At 37.7% G+C, this 20534-nt stretch overlaps 1 pseudogene; it reads left to right on the top strand.

Annotated features, from left to right (window-relative positions):
* Positions 1 to 19899, top strand: part of LOC100344916 (ZZ-type zinc finger-containing protein 3 pseudogene) — a 143012-nt pseudogene extending 123113 nt beyond the window's left edge.
* The last annotated feature ends 635 nt before the right edge of the window (positions 19900 to 20534 follow it).

Raw genomic sequence — 20534 nt, 5'->3', positions numbered from 1 at the left:
AAGGCTTAAACTTCTCCTTGCTTGGTCTGGGAGGGCAGTGGGATACATCTCACTTCTCTTTGTGTGGGATCATGTGGTTAGAAAAAAAAGAAGAGCCTGCTAATTATTTCATCTTCTGAACTAGTGAATGTGCCTTTAACCAGATGACAGCTTTGCGCTTAAGTTTGATTTGAAGTATAACAAACATACTTTTATGTTTCTATCAGTGCTGCTGCTGATGGGGAGTCAGAAGGAAATAGACATATGGTGGCCCTTGCTGAGGTACAGGTTTAGCAGAAGGCCAGAAGCATTTCCAGTTGAGTGACTTAAAAAACGTTTCAGAGGTGGGGTCAGTACAATCTGATACAGAGTTGATTTATGCAGCAGCTCAGAGAGGCTGTCTAATACTCCATACCCTTGGAATCAAGTGTGAAACCCCCAGGGTGGCAAATACAACCTAGATTTAAAGCACACACATGGAAGTTCAGTGTTTCCCTACTGTTGTGAGGCCACATGAATCCTTTTTCTTTCTGCTTTTCTAAAACCTGTAACACAAATGAGGGTAATAATCGCTATAAAAATGGACAGATATTGAAATTAATAGATTTTTCAGAAGGTACAGATGAGGTTTATTTTCCAATCTAATTTTTCATTTGTGGTACAATTTGGAAAATTATTTATATACCTATGTTTGCTGTAAAAATGACACCTTTTTGCAATTTTTAATATCTGTTTACCTGCTGCATTTACAGAAATATGTTTGTTTTTGACATGATTCATACAGTACTGTTCATCATGGATTTCCCCCTGAAAAGTTTCCCTTAATATTCCTTGATGATGTTTTTACCATGGAACTTTGTGTAATGAGGGAGCTATGTAGAGCTATTTGTCTATGTAGAAAAAGACAACTGTTTTGCCACCTTTATGTCCCAAATGCTGACTTTCACTTTAGTGTTTACTATGTATCTTTCTCTGAAATTATATTAATACCATTCTCACTAGATATCACATTTAGGTTATTAGGTTTCACATATTTAAAATGTACACACTCCAATTTGATGGTGAAACTAATTTTTCCAAAACTAAAGATCCTAATTTTTTTATCACCCAAAGATTTAATATTTGCGCATCTTCCCTAGATTCCACAAAATCAAAAAATGTCTACAATCAACTTGAAGGAGACAGAATAGTATTATTTAATACTTAGAAGGAATTGGAACAGAAGTTTACTCTGACCTCCTAGAAAAAAAACAAAATAATGATAGAAATTGGTCAGCACATTCCAATAAACCTAACAAACTTGAGTCTCTTTGGATGTGTATAACATTCCTTACCAGGACTCCCATTCTTATGACTTTCCCAGACTTGGTAGCATTAAATATGTCTATAGAGAATTTTTGGTTCCTACTGTAAAATTAAAGATTTATCAGTGTGAAGGCATTGTTAACTAACAATGGAAATGTGCACATTGACTGCATAGGTGCTGTAAGCCAGAGTTGGAATTTGGACTTAAGAGCATTTCACTCCAAGATCCAAACACTGCACTCTATGATCTGCTGCTGCTTTAATGATGTATCTGAAATGCTATGTGGGGATCTGCCTGCCATGACTCCAGGAATAAGTGATAGTCATGGAGAGAAACTAGGCAACAAGTAAAGGGACTGATGAGCTGCTGTGATTATAGTTGGCCAGATGTTAGTTTCTCCATAGTGCTTAGATTTCTGAGATAGAGAGCAGCTGTGTGCTCTGGTGAAAGGCACAGTCTTCATCATTAGTAAGTGTTCACTGCCTATAATTTCTATCTACTTGCTTTCTTTTATTTATTTATTTTTTATTTTTTGACAGGCAGAGTGGACAGTGAGAGAGAGAGACAGAGAGAAAGGTCTTCCTTTTGCCTGGAAGAGGGGCAACCGGGACAGAATCCGGCGCCCCGACTGGGACTAGAACCTGGTGTGCCGGCACCGCAAGGTGGAGGATTAGCCTAGTGAGCCGCGGCGCCGGCCTCTACTTGCTTTCAACAATGAATTCTCTCTAAAAACTCTTTTATATCCTCCCACCCATGGAATAAACACTGTTCAGAAATCCTTTTGCAGCAGCAGCAGCTTTAACACCTAGGAAAGACCAGGTCTAAATAGTCCATTAGGCTTCCATTTACTTGGACTCCATCTGATCCTACCTAGTCATTAGAACTGAGGGGGTTTTCCAAGTGAAATGCATTATGTACCCTTTTAATATTGCACTGGTAAAAGAAATGGAAAGGATAGTTGCAGGAGTTGAGAAAGAGTTTTTTTTTTTTTTTTAAATCTTTTCTTTTTCTACTGTAGGCCCCAGCCGTCTACATGATGGCCTTATGTATGTCACTAGGATTCTATTTTGTCCATGATACATATTGGGGCTATTCTACCTGGGGAGATGGGGGGAAGGAAGTATAACAGGAAAAGTATTTATATTCAAAATCGTAGGGGAGGTGAGAGTCACAGAGAGACCAAACCTTCTTAAATGGATGCTTGGATGTGCTTACTATTTATCTTGTTAGGCAGAACCTAGGGTCTATTTACAATTATTTCTTTGTAACTTCAGTGAACATAAGAGAAAAGTAAGTGGATATTTTAGCCTTAAGTCCCCATAAAGCTAAGCCTTAGGCAAAAGACTTATGAGACAATACATTTTTAAATTTTTTTAAAATTTACTTTTATTCGAAGGGGAAAGAGGCATAGAGAAATATTCCATCTTCTGTCCACAATAGACAAGGCTGGGCCAGGCTGAAAGCAGGAACTCAAAACTTAATCCAGGTCTTTTAATGTGATGGCTGAGACCCAAGTACTGGAGCCATCATCTCTGTCTCACAGGGTGCACATTAGCAGGAAGCTGGGTTGGAAATAGACTAGCTGGGCCTTGAACTTGGCACTGTGATATTGGATGCAGATGTCCCAAGCAGTTACTTAACTGCTGTGCCACTTAATCACCTGATAATACTTTATGAAAGAGTACAATTCCAGGGAGCAGGAATGAAATACAAGAGAAGTGAGGCAAGGAAGAAGGTAGAAGCAACACAAGGAGGCATTATTACCTATTTGGTCATCATTAAGCACACCTGTTTGCTCGATTATATGGATTTGCCATCTGAGAAGCCACAAAAATGCATCTCAAGGTATTTCATCCAGGATGAAAAATGCTAGTTGTATGACTCTACCTGCCCTCCTTCCTGGTTTGCATCTGCTCCATCAGATGGGCTCCAGCAACATCCCTACTTCTTGATTTCAACACAGAAATACTAGATGTGATGAATGATACCAGGCATGGGTGTAAGATTAAAGTGCTGTTAGGTTTTGCCTGCATGAAATTGGTTCTGCGGTAGTGACTAGAGCAAGAGGCAGGTGAGTTGGAGGATATATGAAGTAATGCATAAGAAGTGCATTTGAGCAGCTGGCTGTAAGTTTATGATTGACAATAATCATCTAACTTTTATATTACATATTTTGTATTTTGTCATTGTCTTTCAGCACTTTGACTTGTCTAGGATGCCTTCATTATTATCTGAACATCCTCAGAACTCTATACTCAGGCTCTTGAACTTTTAACAGCCTTGTCCTTATTGAGTTATCATACTTCTACAAGCATTGGTTTCCCTTAATATAGAAGTACTGAGATGTTCATTCTTGCCTTTCAGAAATATTATTCCCTCTTCCCATTGTGTAATATCAAACCTAGGTTCCCATGATAATTATGTTAATTACTCTTTATTTGTGTGTTGTTCCATGGCATGAAGATTCCAGGAATAAGTTCAAGTTCAGTGAAATCTTTATTAAGTCCTGTAGTAGAAAAATCCTTCCCAGGAACCAGGAATCATAACAAGTACAGACTACCATCATAGGGATAGGCAAGTATATAGTAAACAAAGGGTCACTGGGAGTGATAGTGAGGGAACAATTTTAATTCATCTCCTTGGATGTTGGACCCATGTAGTCTTATTGTCTTGTTATAAGGGACTTAGCAATACATATTGGCCATTAGTTCAAATTATATACCACATTCTAGAGGATAGCACTCTGATTCTACAAGGTATTATTCTCAAGTTGATACCTTAGTGGAGTCTTTAATATGTCATTCCACAATATTCTATTCTGACTTCCACCAGTTGACAGGTACATGTTAAATTCTTTGGTTCCTGTGGTCATATGCCCATTATTGTATATACTTAGGTGTAAAATGGGCCCCTTGATCTGAAACAATATGGTACAGGATACTGTATCAATAGATCAAGGATTCTGTAAGCCTTAAAATGGTGGTACAGGTGGCAGGGGAGAAAATACCCATATATGAAGGAAGTATTTATTATGGTGATGACAAGATATGATCAGCCTTATGATCAAGTGGCTGACTTGTCTGCACATAATGATGCCCTATTAAAGTCTTATTGTTTAGTTTCTGTTGGCTAATCAGATATTCAACAATGGCAGTCGCTAGTTCAGCCTTGGTCAGAGGGAGCCTGCATTGAAAAGCCTGAGTATTGCCTCCACTGATGGTTGCTATACTGTGAGGAAGACCAAACCAGTTTATATGAGGAGATGACATGGAGAGAACACACGACTGTATGATGATAGGGATGTCTATCTAGCCTCTAGCACTTTTAGATTTCTGGTTCTTTGATGAAGTTCAACAACAGCTTAACAAGAGTCCTTAAATAAAAGTTCAAGAGCCTGAGTATAGAGTTCTGAGGATGTTCAGATAATAATGAAGGCATCCTAGACAAGTCAAAGTGCTGAAAGACAATGACAAAATACAAAATATGTAATATAAAAGTTAGATGATTATTGTGACAGAAAAACCTTGATGAATAGCAGTAAGTAATTTGGGAGTCTGACCCAGCTGCTAATACTAGTTGTACTTTCTGGGCATTCTGAGGCCTAAACACAGAGGTATCATTTCAGTGGATAAAACCTAGCTCAGAATGATACCTAGTACAAAAGGGACATATCAGGTCATTTAGTCTTTCAGCGAGGTGTTCAGACTCTATGGGGGTTGTGTAACAAATTTGAACTGCTTTTCCCTTGAATAGTTCTTTGACACAGAGGGCATAGCCTTTGTTCAGAACCCTAGAGGTCTCATGTGAAACTGTCCTGTACACAAATCTTCCTGCACTACATGGCAGTTTTTTGTCCATTATGGCTACCTGCAGAACTATATAAGCTGTTAGATCTTATTTACTGAATAAAGAAACTTGGACCTGTTGTAGAACCCATTCCTACACTGGGTATTACCTGAAACAGGCAGCATTCCACATTTCCTGAAAAATATATTGGAATGTTATTCTCAAGTGAAGTTTTCTCTCTGAAATCCAAAGAGTTGTACCAAATTTTACCTCTCAAAATTTAGTTAGATGAGATGTGAGGTGCAACAACCTATTCTTTTATCTTTGAGATGTCCTGACATGTCCCAAATCACTGAACCTCTCCAATTTCCTCCACTGTGGCAGGTCTTGGTAAATGTCTGGGTTTATTGCCTTTACTTTGGAAAGCATGTGTTTTCCCAGTGTGTCTAGAGAGCTCACACCTTCCTGTTTCCCAGATCCAATTAACATGACGTCATCAATGTATGGATTGTGGGACCTCCAGCAATGTGTCCAGCTGACCAGTGGAACTGTAGACAATATCACAACGAGCAATAGATGTCAACATACCTTGACTAAGACAGTTACTATATTCAAAACCCGGATTTAAAAATGGTAGGATGGTCTAATTTGTTTTAGAAACTTTTTAATTAATGTAGTAAACATTTTAATGATTAGTACTTAAGCTTCAATTTTATGGGAAATTCACATCTGTAGAATGTTTTGGACCATGTGCATGTATGGGTGAGGTGACAGTGTGTCCACTCAGAACAGAAAACCATCCCACTTCTAATGCCAGCACAGGGAAGTGCCTTTAGACTAAGCTCTGCACCAGTTGGTCCCAACTCCCTCCCTTTCCACTAATGGTAGCCAGAATTTCTGTGCATATCCATCTCACACATGATTCTGCCTGTTGCCCATCCTATGAACAGCTGACTGAGCTTTCTGGCCCAACCTTAATTGGGCATAACAAAAGCAGCATTAAGAGAAAAATTTATAGCAGTAAGTGCCTACATAAAAAATGGGAAAGGTATTAAGTAAATAACCTGTCAATGTATCTCAAGGACTTAGAAAACCAAGAACAACTCAAAACACAGATTAGTAGAAGGAAATAAATAATAAAAATTAGAAAACAAACAAACAAAATAGAAATAAAAATAACAAAGAAATGGAGTATTGCTGTTTTGAAAAGATAAACAAAACTGATAAATCACTAGCCAAGATAATCAAGAAAGCAAATATAAATCATGGATGAAAAAGAAGATACTAAAACTGATACCATAAAAAAGCAAAGAACCATTAGGAACTGTCATGAATAACCATAAGCCAACAAATTAGAAGACCAAGAAGAAATGAATATATTTCTGTAAACATGTAAATTTCTAAAATTGAATCAGGAAGACATAAAAATCTGAAAAGATAGTAGCTAAGTGTTAGATTGGAACACTAATAGTAATAGTCCCCCATCGAAGAAAATCCAAGGACCAGAGGGTTTCAATGCCAAATGCTACCAACTTTTAAGGAAGAGCTCACATAAACTCTTTTCAAACAATTCTAAACAATTTAAAGGGATGAAACCTTTACAAACTCATTCTGTGAGGGGTTGGTGCTGTGGCGCAGCAGGTTAATGCCCTGGCCTGAAGCACCAGCATTCCATATGAGCGCTGGTTTGTGACCTGGCTGCTCCACTTACAATCCAGCTCTCCGCTATTTCCTGGGAAAGCAGTAGAAGATGGACCAAGTGCTTGGGCCCATGCACCCATGTGGGAGACCCAGAAGAAGCTCATGGCTCCTGGCTTCAGATCGGTGCATATCCAGCCCTTGTGGCCAACTGGGGAGTGAACCAGCAAATGGAAGACCTCTCTCTCTCTCTCTCTCTCTCTCTGCCTCACCTCTCTCTGTGTAACTCTGACTTTCAAATAAATAAATAAATAAATCTTTTAAAAAACCAAACTCATTCTGTGAGGCCAACATTACTCTAATTACAAAATCAAAGAAACACTAACAAGAGAACTATAGACCAATATGCCTGGTGAGCACAGATGCAAAAATCCTCAACACAGTACTAGCAAATATAATCTAACAACACATCAAAAAGATTATCCACCCTGACCAAGTGAGATTTATCCCAGTGATTCAGGGGTGGTCCAACATATGCAAATCAATAAATGTGATATATTGCATCAACAGAATGAAGGAGAAAAATAATGTGATCATTACACTGGATGCAGAGAAAATATTTGAGAAAAATTCAACACTCTTTTATGAGGAAGAGTGGGATAGAGGAATTGGGAGGGAGGGAGGAGTAGAATAGCATCATATGCTTAGAATTTTGCTTATTAACCATATTGAATCAGTTAAAAACTAATTAAAAATTTTAAAATAAATTTAAAATAATTAATTGATTCATTAAAAAGAAACCTTAAAAATTGGGGTATAAGATCAAAGTCAGCGAACTCAAAAGGCTTCCACAGCCTTGGCAACTCATGACTAGAGCCTAGGGAGATTACTGACACCATAAACAAGAGTGTCAATTTGTTAAGTCAACAACAGGAGTCACTGTGTACTTACTCCTCATGTGGGATCTGTCCTTAGCGTGTTGTCCAATGTGAAGTAATGCTATAACTAATACTGAAACAGTATTTTACACCTTGTGTTTCTGTGTGGGTACAAACTGATGAAATCTTAACTTAATATATACTAAATCGATCTTCTGTATATAAAGAGAATTGAAAATGAATCTTGATGTGAATGGAATGGGAGAGGGAGCAGGAGATGGGAGGGGTGCGAGTGGGAGGGAAGTTATGGGGGGGGGGAAGCCATTGTAATCCATAAACTGTACTTTGGAAATTTATATTTACTAAATAAAAGTTTAAAAAAATTGGTGTTACAAGAAACACAGCTCAAAACCCTAAAGAATACATGACAAGCACACAGCCAAAATAATTTTAAATGGGAAATGGCTGGAAGCATTTCCAGTAATATCTGGATTCAAATAAATCCAGTCTTGCTGCTCTTTTTTAATATAGTTCTGCAAATCAGTCAACAGAAAGAAATAAAGGGGATAGAAATCAGAAAAAGAGGGCATGATTCCATATACAGCAAAGTCACAGGATTAAAAGTCAAGAGAAAGAATGTATAAGAAGAGTCCTGGGGCCAGCACTGAGGCATAACGTGTGAAGCTGCCACCTGTAGTGCCAGCATTCCATTTGGGCACCAGTTCAAGTCCCAGCTGCTCCACTTCTGATCCAGCTCTCTGCTATGACCTAGGAAAGCAATACAAGATGGCCCAATTCTTTGGGCCCCTTCACCTGCATGAGAGACCTGGAAGAACCTACTGGCTCCTGGCTTCCTATCAGCACAGCTCCAGCTGTTGCAGCCAAATGGGGAGTGAACCAGCAGATGGAAGATCTCTCTGTCTCTCTCTTCCTCTTCTCTCTCTGTGCAACTCAGTCTTTCAAATAAATAAATAATTTTTTTTTTTAAAAAAAGAACAGTGCTATTCATAATAACTGCAAAAAATTAGATGACTGGAATCAATTTAATCTAGGGTGTGCAAGACATCTACAATAAAAATAGCAAAATTCTAATTGAAGAATTAACATAAAAGTGGGAAGATTTCCCATATTCATGGACTGGAACAATTAAAATTATCACAATGTCCATATTAGTCAAAGCATTTTATAGATTCAACACAGTCCCAATCAAAATGTCAATGACATTCTTCAGAATGCTAAAATAAGAATCCTAAAATTAATTGGAAATACAAAAGGTCTCAAACAACTAAAGCAACTGTGAACAATGAAAACAGAAGTGGAAGTATCACAATACCAGATACTGCAGGGCTATTATGTTCAAAATATCATGCTACTGGCACAAAAAAAAAATAGCCAGATAGACTAATGGAATCAAATAGAAACCACATAGATAAATCCACACATCCACAGTCAACTTTGATTTAACAAACAGTCCCTGGAGAAAGGATAGTCTCTTCAATAAATAGTGTTGGGAAAAATTGGATTTCCACATGCAGAAATTTGAAACAGGAATTCCTACCTTAAACCATACCCAAAAGTAACACAAGGTGGATCAAGAATCCAATTGTAAGACTTGAGACTATTAAACTACTAGAGAAACACACAGAGGAAAGATTCCAAGAGATTACCTGGCAATGACTTTTAGCATAAGACCACAAAAGCATAAACAATAAGAGAAAAAGTGGATAACGGGGATTATATCAAAATAAGAATGCACAGCAAAAGAAACAACAGAATGAAGATACAACTCACAGAATGGGAGAAAACATTTTTAAACTATTTACAGATAAATGATTAATACACAAAATATGTAAGGTGCTCAAGAAGTTCAAAACAAAACATTCTACTTAAGTAATGTGCAAAGGAGCTGAACTGACATTTTCCAAAGAAAAAATACAAAAGAACCACAAACACATTAAAAAATGCTCAGTGTCATTAGGCATCAGAGAAATGCAGGTAAAAACCATAGTGAAGTATCATCTCATGCCAGTTAGAATGGCTATTATCAAAAAGTTAGGAAATAATAAATGCAGGTGAGGACGTGGAGAATAGAGATCCCTAATATGCTGTTGGTGAGAATGCAAAGAAATGCAACTACTATGGAAAACAGTATGGAAATTCCTCAAAAAACTAGTAGATCTACTAAATTACCCAGCCATCCCACTTTTGGGAATGTATCCAAAGGAAATGAAATCAGAATATGAAATAGATTCCTCAACTCCCATGTTTACTGCAGCCTAGTTCACAATAGTCAAGATATGGAGTAAGCCATTATGCTAAGAAAAATAACCCAGAAACAGAGAGACAAAATTTCAAATTTTTTCTCATATGTAGAAGTTTATATATATTATATGTTAGATTTAGAATCTGTCAATTATCAACTGAACCCGTCTAAGTTCTTAAATTCTCCCAATTTCAATTTTCTAATTAGTAAAATAGGTATAATAATAGCATCTACTTTATTATATTGTTGTGAGGGTTAAGCAAGTGCATGATGAAAAAGCATTTGTTTTGTCAAGTTTTGTCAAGCTCGACACTTGATGACAGTATAGATGTAAATGTTTTTTAGACACCCACTATGTTCTGGGCACTGGATACAGAGACACATTTATTATCCTTAATCTCAAGGAATTCACAATCTGAAGGAAAATGTGGGCAAATATATAGAAGTTATATAGAGAGGCAATTGTATAGAAAGAGCCAAATTATTCAGTGTGAACACATCCTTGGATTCCATGAAGCCTCAATTGTTTCCTGAATGATAGCATAGCCTACTAAGTAAAAGGGTAGAGACAGTCTTTTTAGGGCCAGGAAGCATTAGATCACTTACTACACATTTACAAGGAATGTAACTCACTTTAAGTGTGGTCTACTAATTTGAAAATATTAATGTAACTAAAAACAATTTAGCAACAATCCACACTGTGTCCTGAGAGTGAAAGGGTGTGAAGATAATAACTCAATGAGGAAAAATCCAGTCCTACCAGATCAGTGCCTGTTGCATCTTCTTCACCCAGCATCCCTCGTTTTCAAGTTGACAAACTTACTAAAGCTATCTTTCTATCTTGTTCTATTCTTCTGCACAACCCCTGGATGGTCCTGAGCCATCATTTCTATTTCAGTCTATCCTTATACTCTTCATACTCCTCACACTCTTATTTTTCCCTCTAGTATAATTCCAGTTTCTTCAGCTTTAATATTAGTACCTCTCCAAGGACTTAATTTCTTTCTTTCTTTTTTTTTATTTCAACTGAATATTTTATTTGTACTTTTTGGGATAATATATTTTACATTATAATTTGGGATAATATATTTTACATTATATTCAATAGTTTAATAGTTCTAGTAAATAAAGAGTTCAATGTATAAAAGGTAAAAAGACCATAGTCCAGCAGGAAAATAGTCAAGGTCTATAAACAGTAATCAGATGAAAAGATGCTCCATTTCACTTAAGGTAAATTTTAAAATAGTCAGAAGATCTTTAAAACTGTAGCAGTATGTAATTGCTATAAATTTATTTGACAAAGTTTTCAAACCAATTTTGACAAAACACTGTATCTGCAGCAAAACTGATGTACATGGGTATTTCTTTCTTTTTTTAATTTTAGCTCCCACCTATAAGGGAAACCTACTATTTCTAGTATTTTTTAAAGAAATCTCCATACTATTTTCCATAGTGGCTGCACAAATTTACATTCCCAACAACACTGTATAAGATTTTCCCTTTCTCCAAATCCTCACCAGGATTTGCTGGTGTCTATATTTGAATAACGGCCATTCAGACAGGGTATTAGGTCATAGGTTTTGATTTGGATTTCCCTGATAGCTAGTGATTTTGAGCATTTTTTCATGTTTTTGTTGGTCATTAGTATTTTCCTTTTGAGAACTGTCTATTCATGCCCTTTTCCCATTTGTTAACTGGATTGGTTGTTTTTTGTTTCTGAGTTTTTTGAGTTGCTGATATATTCTGGATATTAATGCTTTGCCAGATAAATAGCATGCAAATATTTTCTCCCATTCTGTCAGATGTCTCTTTACTCTATTGATTGTTTTGTTTACTATGCAGAAGCTTCTTAGTTTGATATAATCCCAACTACTTAGTTTTTCTTTCATTGCATGTGCTTAGGGGGGGTTTATCCAAGAAGTCCTAACCCACACCAGTGTCTTCAGGTGTTTCCCCTACATTTTCTTGTAGAAATTTCATAGACTTGGTTCTTAAAATAAGGTAGTTTGAGCCATCTTGAGTTGATTTGGATAAACTTCTTCTTAACCTCTCTTTTCAACCATTAGGGAACATTTTGCTTAGGTTATCACTTGAAACAATTCTATCTCCAAGAGTTGGTTTCTCTAGAAGTAGATTCTGAGAAAAATTTAACAAATTAAGAAATTACTTTGTGATGATCCCAGGAAACACTGATTGGAGTGGGCAAATGCATTGTTAAGGAAGGAAGCCAATAAAAAGAGCAGGTGTTGAGTAGTTACCACTGTGGACAGTTAAGGCTGCATCACACTGGTGATCAGTGTAGAAAATGTTTCATAGTTATTCCCTGAGATAGGGAAACTGATGTATTTCTGTACCACTTCTCTCCAGCTTTTTCTGGGAGATCATCTATAGGGTATTAAATGTCCAGACATGCAGAGTATAGAGTGGTGAGTGCTTAGGGCACCAGCTTTAATGCTGATCTCTACTTCCTTGGCCTTGGATTTCTTTCATTCTAGTCCCTCTCTTACACTGAGCCTACTTTTGGTCTATATTGCAAACCTCGTGTTAATCCATGTAACCACAAATATCTTAATACTCAGATGTTACCTTTGCAATGTCTAATGCATGCATACACTCCTATTACCTCTTCCCTTTTCAGTTCAAACCTCATATCTTTCCCTGTGCTAGAATAACAGCTTCCTAATTAGTCTCCCTGCTCCCATTCTCTTCACACTCCACTTCATCTTACATACTGTTGCCAGAGTAATGTCAATGCAGAGATCACTTACACTCCCGTTATAAAGAGTATGAGATTACTGCTCAGCCTAGCATTTCAGGTTACTTAAAATATAGGCTTCATTTTCCCACTGTTTCCTGAAAAGTTATATACATTCCCTGTCACTTTCTGTCCCCTTAAATTGTCTTATATTTTATCATTTTCATGTATTTGTCACCAATTTGAAACAGTCCCAACACACCCCTCACATCATTTGACTTTTGAAACTGTTATAGCACTAAAAACTTTCCTCAAACAGCAACTTATCCATGAAGGTGTCCTGAGCTCTCCCTCCTCTGTCCCTTATAGTATTCTGTGTTTCTCCCACAACTCCATATTTATTGTCATATTTTTCCAGTTGTAACTGTCATTCCTTTTCTTTGTTATAAGTTCCATGAGGAAGAAAGAGACAATAATACAGTGGTTTGCATGTCAAAAATTATTGATTTGAAATATATATAATATATGCATATTGTATCTAAGGCCTTTATTGCCATAGGGCATATTTGCAAATGAAGATTCATCATCTGGTTAATTTTAAGCATGCTATATTGAAATATTTGTATGTTTGTAAGTGGGGTTTTCTCACTTGTCTAATTTAGGTGACAGACACTTGCACTCTGAGTATTATTGTAAAGAACTAGGAAGGGTTTATAACAACATTAAACCTGCTACAGATTACAAGTGCTGTATCACATGTGTAATAAAAGAGTTAAGCTCTAGAGAAGTGGGGGATAATTTGACTCTTTTGATATGAATGGCAGAAGTTAAAATACCAAACATCTAAAACACAGTCTTTCAGTCTGATTCACAAGGACTACAAGTTTCAGTCCTCTACCATAATCATATGCCTAACAAACAGCATCCTTTGCCTCAAAGGCTGGGGCAGGGGTGACCATGGCATTTGAGTGATGTCTGCCTCATACTCTTTTATGACCACCTTGTGTATGACCATTTATTAGAGTCATCTCTTCTCTATTCCCGATTTGGTTGTTCTATCTCTCATGACTGCTTTTTGCTGACTGGTGCTCTATGTCCCACTGGCCCTTTGCCACTGAGGTTCTTAGCACTGATATACTGTCTCACCTCCATAAGAGCATTACATCAAGAAGTTAAAGAAAATGTGGCTTATATACATGATGAAATACTACTCGGACATAAAAAAAATGAAATTCTGTCTTTTGTAACAAAATGGATGCAACCGGGAATCATTATGCTTAGTGAAATAAACCAGCCTCAAAAAGACAAATATCATATGTTTTGTCTGATATTTTGCAGTTTATGCCAAAAAAATGTATAGGAATGAGATGGCCATTTTGGGATATGATTGTCATTTTTAGTCCTTGTTTATACTCTGTGGAACTGTGGTCTTCCTACTTTTTACTTGTTGATATTATGATTAGTGGCAAATTAAGCATGTGGATGTAGAGTATATTAGAAGTAAGTCTGCAATAACTGATGAAGAGAGGGGAGGGGGATTAGGGAGAGCAAGGAAGTGTGGTTGTCTTCTAAGGACTATACCTATGGAATGCATGAAATTTATTCTATTTATTCTTTTTATGCTAACAATTCTTTTTTAAAAAGCAGGTGTGTTTTCTCATAAGAAGCAAGCATCCCTATGTGGAATTTTCTTTTTTCTTTTTCTTTGGTGGTGGTGGAGCAGTTCTTAATGTGTAGTACATGAGAGTCACTTTGGTGTGTGTGTGGATACATGCTAACAATTCTGATTTCAAGGTTCTACTATGACTAGAAAATTAAAATCTATGATGATAAAACCCAAGGAAATATTGTTGGTACAACAGTCCTGGTGATTTCTATGTATATCAAACCTAGAAAACCATAGCTTCAAAAGTGATTTACTTTTGGACTGGCTCCAATGTATACCTGTTTCTCACTTGACTGGTTGACTTTCTGCATATGACTGTAAGCAAGATCTGTGAAAGTGTGTTGCCATTTTAAGAGAATCAAAAGAACATTTTGATCTCCCACATTGTTGTAGAGTTTCAGAGTAGAAACAAAATAATTAATGGTTTCAATAATTTAGTGTTATTGTTGAGGTAGCTAGGAGAAAAATGTTAGAAACTAGTCTTCAATACAAATGGTCCAGCTTTTCAACATTCCATGTCATGTATTTACTGGCTTTTGAAGAGCTCCCCTCTAGTGGCTGATGCTCAGAAACCACACTGTTGCCACTGAGGAGCTGGAGGTCCTGGCTGCCTTCTACCTCCTGCAGGTCCCTTGTCCTGGCTTCTTCACAGATGCTAATAGCTTCCCCATCTCTGATACTTCTGCTGTCGCACTACAGGGACAGTCACTATGGAAGAGCCTGATTCTTATGAATTTAGCCCATTAACAAAGGAACACCTGTCGCTTAGACACTTCTAATGGCTCCAAATTTCTGTTGCTCTCCAATCCCTCTCTCATTGCAGACTTTCCTACTTAATTCCTCTTCATTACTATCTCACATTAGAGACGACCTGGACATGAAATTGTTGTGGAGTAGGAAGGTGAGTTAGGGTAAGTGGGTTTGGTTTCAGAACTTGGTTGAGAAAAATTCATCCTCTGCACCTTCAACTTAAACTTAGAACATATATTTCTAGAAAAATAAACAATACTTTGCCCTTTCTGCCTCAAGTTGCATACCAGTTCCTTAAAATTTTCTGGTTGTGTCTCAATCGGTGTTAGACACACGTGTGCTTGTGTTATACCTCTTTCCAAAAGTCATACAGAACTTCACAGGATAAAAGCCTCTGGGTTCTCTTCTTAGTCCCTGCCAACTTCTTTGCAGAACTTCCCTTTGCTTTCCTTCAGGCACATCAGTATCTGGACAGACAAAACCATTTGGGTTCTTGTCTGAGAATCTCCAATCCCTTTTTTTCTTCCTACTTAGAGAGCTCCAACACTTCACTTACGCCTCAGCCTAGAAATCACTGCCATTGTGAATTCTTTATTTTTCTTGCTTCCATCCCTCCTTCCTTCCCTTCCTCTCTCCCTCCCTCCAGCTTGCTTTTCTCCCAACTCATATCTCTTCTCCCACTTTATTTCTCTCTTTCTTCACTGTGTTGGTATGATTTTATCTTATTTTGTTCTCATAGGAATTTTGGGAGACTATGTTTCCGTTTTATAAGTGAGTTATTTTCTCAAGATCAAATTGTCAGTAAATGGTCACTCTGGGAATTCTCTCAGGTTTTGTGATTTATAGCCAGAGATTTCACTATCAGATTTAAGAAGGAATCCTGAATGCTAGTTACGATTCTTATTAATAATCTGTATATACTAATAAGCTACATACACGGCCAGTGCCGCAGCTCACTAGGCTAATCCTCTGCCTTGGGGCGCCGGCACACCGGGTTCTAGTCCCAGTCGGGGTGCCGGATTCTGTCCCGGTTGCCCCTCTTCCAGGCCAGCTCTCTGCTGTGGCCCGGGAGTGCAGTGGAGGATGGCCTAAGTACTTGAGCCCTGCACCCCATGGGAGACCAGGATAAGTACCTGGCTCCTGCCTTCAGATCAGCGCGGTGCGCCTGCCGCAGCGCGTCGGCCGTGGCGGCCATTGGAGGGTGAATCAATGGCAAACGAAGACCTTTCTCTCTGTCTCTCTCTCATCACCAAAGAAGAGACCAGAGCCTGTGCAAATTCAGAAAGGAAACAACAATGGAAGAACCACTGATTTAAAACAGCAAAGTGCTCGGGAGTCATGGGTAAGCCCTAGGAAAAGAGGACTGTCTTCTTCAGAAAAGGATAACTTAGAAAGGCAGGCTGTAGAAAATTGTGAGAGAAAGCAAACAGAACCTGTTTCACCAGTTTTAAAAAGAATTAAGCATTGTCTTAGATCTGAAGCACCAAACAGTTCAGAGGAAGATTCACCTATAAAATCAGACAAGGAGTCAGTAGAACAGAGGAGTACAGTAGTGGACAATGATGCAGATTTTCAAGGGACGAAACGAGCTTCTCTATGTCTTATACTGGATGATTGTGAGAAAAGGGAAATTAAAAAGGTGAATCTCAGTGAGCAAGGGCCGCTTAATTCTGCAATAGTTGAAGAAATCACAGGCTATTTGACTGTCAATGGTGTTGATGACAGTGATTCAGCTGTTATAAACTGTGATGACTGTCAGCCTGATGGGAACACTAAGCAAAATAGCACTGGTTCCTATGTGTTGCAGGAAAAATCAGTAACTGAAAATGGGGATTCCGAAACCCAAACTTCAATGTTCCTTGATAGTAGGAAGGAGGACAGTTACGTAGACCATAACGTGCCTTGCACAAATTCAGAAGTGCAGGTCAAGTTGGAGGACCACAAAATAGTAACTGCCTGCCTGCCTGTGGAACATGTTAATCAGCTGACTACTGAGCCAGCTACAGGCCCTGTTTCTGAAATTCAATCATCTTTAAGGGATTCTGAGGAAGAAGTAGATGTGGTGGGAGATAGCAATGCCTCAAAAGAGCAGTGTAACGAAAACACCAATAACGTCTTGGACACAGCTCTTGAAAGTACACCAGTCTCTGGAGAATCAGAACCATCTTCTGTTCTAGACTGTGTTTCAGCTCAAATGATGTCTTTATCAGAACCTCAAGAACATCGCTATACCTTGAGAACTTCACCACGAAGGGCGGTACCCAGAGGTAGTCCCACTAAAAACAGTTCTCCTTGCAGAGAAAATGGACAATTTGAGGAGAATAATCTTAGTCCCACTGAAACAAATCCAACTGTTAGTGATAATGAAGTGAGTCTCTCACAAATCCTGATGAAATTTCTGAAAATGAAAAAGATAAATGTTGTGACTCTCAAAATTACGGAAGTGATGGACTAAGTAAGCCATCCTCAGAAGCAAGACTCAATATTGGACATTTGCCATCTGCCAAAGAGAGTGCCAATCAGCACATTACAGAAGAGGAAGATGATGATCCTGATGTTTATTACTTTGAATCAGATCATGTGGCTCTGAAACACAACAAAGATTATCAGAGACTGTTACAGACAATTGCTGTACTCGAGGCTCAGCGTTCTCAAGCAGTCCAAGACCTTGAAAGTTTAGGCAAACACCAGAGAGAAGCTCTAAAAAATCCCATTGGATTTGTGGAAAAACTCCAGAAGAAGGCTGATATAGGGCTTCCATATCCACAGAGAGTTGTTCAGTTGCCTGAAATTGTATGGGATCAATATACCAATAGCCTTGGAAACTTTGAAAGGGAATTTAAAAATCGTAAAAGACATACTAGGAGAGTTAAACTAGTTTTTGATAAAGTAGGTTTACCCGCTAGACCAAAAAGTCCTTTAGATCCTAAGAAGGATGGAGAGTCTCTTTCATACTCTGTGTTGCCTTTGAGTGATGGTCCGGAAGGCTCACACAGTCGTCCTCAGATGATAAGAGGTCGCCTTTGTGATGATACCAAACCAGAAACATTTAACCAACTGTGGACTGTTGAAGAACAGAAAAAACTTGAACAGCTACTCCTGAAATACCCTCCTGAAGAAGTAGAATCTCGACGCTGGCAGAAGATAGCAGATGAACTGGGCAATAGGACGGCAAAACAGGTTGCGAGCTGAGTACAGAAGTATTTCATAAAGTTAACTAAAGCTGGCATTCCAGTCCCAGGCAGAACACCTAACTTATATATATACTCCAAAAAGTCTTCGTCAAGCAGAAGGCAGCACCCCCTTAATAAGCATCTCTTCAAACCTTCCATGTTCATGACTTCTCATGAACCACCAGTGTATATGGATGAAGATGATGACCGATCCTGTTTTCACAGCCATATGAACACTGCTATTGAAGAGGCATCCGATGAAGAAAGTATTCCTATTATGTATAGGAATTTACCTGAATATAAAGAACTACTACAGTTTAAAAAGTTAAAGAAGCAGAAACTTCAGCAAATGCAGGCTGAAAGTGGATTTGTGCAGCATGTTGGCTTCAAGTGTGATAACTGTGGCATAGAACCTATCCAGGGTGTTCGGTGGCACTGCCAGGGTTGTCCTCCAGAAATGTCTTTGGATTTCTGTGATTCTTGTTCTGACTGCCTACATGAAACAGAAATCCACAAGGAAGATCAGCAATTAGAACCTATTTATAGGTCAGAGACATTCTTAGACAGAGACTACTGTGTGTCCCAGGGCACCAGTTATAATTACCTGGACCCCAACTACTTTCCAGCAAACAGATGACATGGAAGAGAACATCATTTCCTAGTCCTCTTCGACACATAGCAATGGTATCATTGTTAAGTATGTGCACAGTTTGGAAAGATTCGCTCCTTTCCCTGAAATGACACTCACAGCATGAGAGCTTCCTGAGTGTTCTCGTCAAGTACAGCTCTGCACGGTTGTGGCTCTAGATCACTGCCCAGCAGCTGAACATTCCTGGTGAGCAAAGGGTTTCCCTGGTGAATTTCTCACCACCACCTTGAAAGCCTTTAGGTGGTGATCTCAAATGGGCGAGATGGAAATGAGAGCACACATTAAAGTGAGATTAAATTCCAAAGGTTTCAGAGAACTTGATCACAAGTATGATAAGGAGAAGACAAAAAGTATTTATATTAAAGCAGTTTAGTAGCTTTCAGTTTTGTGAAAATAGTTTTCAGCACAGAAACTGACTTCTTTAGACAAAGTTTTAACCAATGACGGTGTTTGCTTCTAGGATATCCACTTTAAAAGAACTCACTGTCCCAGTGGTGGTCGTTGATGGCCTTTAGTAAATTGGAGCTGCTTAACCATATTGATATCTAATTTCTTTTAACCACAATGAACTGTCCTTCTTACCAACAGCGAAGCACTACAGGAAGCAACTGTGGCACTGCTTCCTTAACCAGCTCGTGGTGTGTGAATGTTACAAAGTCGTCACTCAGATATATTTTTTAAATGTAATGTTAAATAAGATGATCATGTGATGTGTACAGACTATGGTGAAAGTGCCAGTGGTAGTGACTGTGTAAAGTCTAATTCACAACATTGATTCCTTTAAAATACACAGCCTTCTGCCTCTGTATTTGGAGTTGTCAGTACAACTCATCAAAGAAACTGCCTAATATAAAATCATATATATGGTAATAATTTCCCTCTTTTGTAGTCTGCACAAGATCCATAAAAGATTGTATTTTTATTACTATTTAAACAAGTGATTAAATTTAGTCTGCGCAGTGAGCAAGAGTTCACCTGCATTCTTTTATACTGCTGGATTTTGTTGTGTATCATTTAAAACATTTTGTGTGTTTCTTCTTATCTGTATACAGTATGTTCTTGAATAATGTTCATTTGTCAGGAGAACTGTGAGAAATAAACTATGTGGATACTGTCTGTTTATATTATAAAAAAATAAAAAAATAAGCTACATTCACTTATTTCTTTCCTCAATTTGTTTTTGTGTTTCCTTAATTGTAAGATTTCTATTGTTTTTAGTACTTCATGGTGCAGAGACAGTCATTATATCTGCCGCTCAATCCATTTTTTCTCATTTGAAATTTTTATTCCAAATAAACACAGTTACTTACTGTATTTCTACATTTCAAAGATGCCTTGAATATACATCATTATATCATTAATTTCCTATTTCAGCAGATTTTGTCAAGAAATTAGTGAAAAACATTAAACAAGAAGATGAAGATGTACGTGGTTTTGATGTGTGGTAGCTAAAATTTGCAGGCAGTTATGGATAATGAGGGATAATTGCTGTAGGAAGCAGTGACTACGAAGTTTGACATGCTGTAGCTTTTTTCTTTTTCAGGAATTTATTAATACATTTGATTCTCGGGTCAAAGCAAATGCAGGATAATTACTACAGCAAAATCATCAATTTTTATATTAATGTGAAATTAATTCAACGGGAATGTATTCAATGTAGTTCAGAGATACAGTTCTAAGAATATAAATTAAAAATATCTTAAAATTTTACGATAACATATTTTATCTATATTATAGTCAAAAGCTTAATG

Source organism: Oryctolagus cuniculus, chromosome 5, assembly GCF_051225735.1.
Source record: "Oryctolagus cuniculus isolate XC-2025 breed Fujian yellow rabbit chromosome 5, ASM5122573v1, whole genome shotgun sequence".
Classification (NCBI taxonomy): Eukaryota; Metazoa; Chordata; class Mammalia; order Lagomorpha; family Leporidae; genus Oryctolagus; species Oryctolagus cuniculus.
The sequence above is the reverse complement of the archived record's forward strand: the minus strand, read 5'-3'. Positions and strand labels throughout refer to the sequence as shown.